Source organism: Plectropomus leopardus, unplaced genomic scaffold, assembly GCF_008729295.1.
Source record: "Plectropomus leopardus isolate mb unplaced genomic scaffold, YSFRI_Pleo_2.0 unplaced_scaffold18186, whole genome shotgun sequence".
Lineage (NCBI taxonomy): Eukaryota > Metazoa > Chordata > Actinopteri > Perciformes > Serranidae > Plectropomus > Plectropomus leopardus.
Window position 1 is genome coordinate 1 of NW_024619593.1, and position 2473 is coordinate 2473.

At 37.0% G+C, this 2473-nt stretch overlaps 1 long non-coding RNA gene across 1 annotated transcript; it reads right to left on the reverse strand.

The window, feature by feature from the left end:
* Window positions 1–309: 309 nt before the first annotated feature.
* LOC121965008 lies at window positions 310–2428 on the reverse strand. Its single transcript, XR_006107441.1, has 4 exons — window positions 2372–2428; window positions 1334–1387; window positions 573–626; window positions 310–351 (listed from the first exon to the last, which is right to left on the reverse strand). It is a non-coding gene; the product is annotated as an uncharacterized LOC121965008 (long non-coding RNA).
* Window positions 2429–2473: the final 45 nt, after the last annotated feature.

Genomic DNA, 2473 nt, shown 5'->3' on the forward strand with positions numbered 1-2473 from the left:
GGGGATGCCGGAGATGGAAACACAAGTTGTATTTTAAGGATGCTGTCCATAACAGAGACTTAGACAAGAGAGACGGATTAAATATTAGATTTTTTTTTGCCATGGAAACACTCACTGGTTCACCTGGGAGACCCCTGGGTCCAACTTCTCCATCGTCTCCCTGAAAACACATACACAACAACAACATGCTAAGGTTGTACAGAAGCTGAAAATGAACATTTATGGAGTGACACACAATGACACGTTTTGAGCAGTGCCTGGAATCAAATTTCAAAATATTTTAATAAATCTTCGTACCCTCTCTCCATCCTCTCCTTGAGGTCCCGGGGGTCCCATTCCTCCAGTGTCACCCTGGTGAGATAAAAGAGTGGAGGAGTGAGAAATCACAAAATTCATAAGCTCTGCTCACCAACAGATTTTCAAGTGTTTAAGGTCTCTGCATATTAAAAAAAAAATCAAGATTACTTTAGTGTTACCTCTATTACTGCTACTTTTACTACTAATAATAATATAGATAATAATACTGTGCGATGTGTAAATGGCATTTTGGTTGTAATTTGCTTTTGACTCACCCTGTGTCCTTTGTCACCTGGCAAACCAGGAAGACCATCAAAACCACGGTCACCCTTAGAGAAAGACAGACATGTAAGTACAATGGTGGAAGGTAACTAAGTGCATTTAGTCAAGTACTGTACTTAAGAACTCTGGGGGTAAATGCTGTACTTTTAACTGCACTATATTTATCTGACAGTGCAAATTTGCGGATTCAGATAAAGATAAAAATTTAATTAACTAATAAGTTGTGATACATTTTTACAGATTAAACTACCCAGCAATATATAAAGCAATTTAAATGAGCTCCACCTTTATCAGAGCAACATTAAAGCAAACATGTTAATTTACTCAATAATTATAATACATTAATGTAATACGTTATTCTCAAATGGACCATTGTGCGTAATGTATTTTTACTATTGGTACTTTAAGTATATTATAATGATAACATTTATGTGCTTTTTACTTAAGTACAATACTGAATGCATGACTTTTTCTTGCAATAAAATATTTCTGCAATGTGGTAAGTAAGAGATCTGAGTACGTCTTCCACCACTGTGTAAGATATTATTTCTGCACTGTGGAAGGTCTATACTAAGTAAAAGCTGGCTTAATCATCCTCCTGTGTAGCCTACTGGGTTATAGTTCACAAATTAACTAGTAACAATAATATTAAAAAAACCACAAGCTTCCAGAGATCCAGTGGCTATAAGAAAAGGTCAAGTGAATAGTATAATATAATTTTGACAATAGAGAAATGACAACAGAGAGAGGTTACCTTAATTCCAGACTCTCCTGGCATTCCCCTGGCACCATCAGCTCCTGCACGGCCCTGTGTAGAGACAAGTAGAGGATGAACATCTGAGGCACAGTTGCAACACTTGCCCAATGATTTTGTCTTTCACAGGGCCTGCTTGGCTCAGATAGACTGAATTTAAACAGAACTATAGGAGACATCCAGGTATTAGAATAGAAACCGGCATCTTTCCCTTTTTGACGATTGGAAACAATGACTGTATATAACGATGGATGGTAACGACAGCTCCCCAAAAGTTAAGGCTAAACATCTTGATCACCCCCTGGTGGCTGGCTGCAGTATGAGTCTGGTGATGCGACATGGTTAACAGCTGTGTATCAATCGAGTGCTTGTGATCACTGATGCTGTTTGTAATTGAGTCATACAGGTGTATGGTGTATATGGGTGGGAATAATATACCACGTCTTCATTTCCTGATATTTTTTTTAAATTAAACTTGATTTGCAAAACAACAAATACAATACAAAACAATAACAAAAAGCAAAAAACTAACAACCATACAAACATGCAACACCAGGGGTTACTTAAAAAAAAGGTTCAACTCAAATACAAACTGAACTCAATTAAATTAACACAATAATTTTTTATTTACTTATTTTTGAACACAGATTTATGGTCCGTAGTTTTCAGCTTCTTTTTTGAAGGGATGAAAAGAGGGTTTTGTTCTGAGCACCTTTGATTTGTGGTTATGAAACTTGGCCAGTAATATGATAAGGCTGCATAAAAATAATTCATCTTCCAATTCTCTTCTATAACTGGTGAATCCAAAAATCACATCTTTCAAACAAGGCACAAAATCCACTTCCTGAGTAGTGCAAGAGGGCAGTGCCCCTATCTAAGATATTTCGTTTGAAAATATTGAAACACCATTCACTACAGAATTTACTTAATACCTGTTGAAGTCCCTGATCCTCTTTCAGAAGCCACTGTCATGTCCTGTGTTCTCTTAGTTAAAAACACAAACAATTTAGAGACAAGCTGACCGCTTTTCATACTCACTCTTCTTCCTGCTTTGCCTGGAGGTCCCATCATGCCCTGAGGTCCCCTGGGACCCTGAAAAAAATTAATTAGATGTCTGTGACATATTTTTGCAATAGGTCT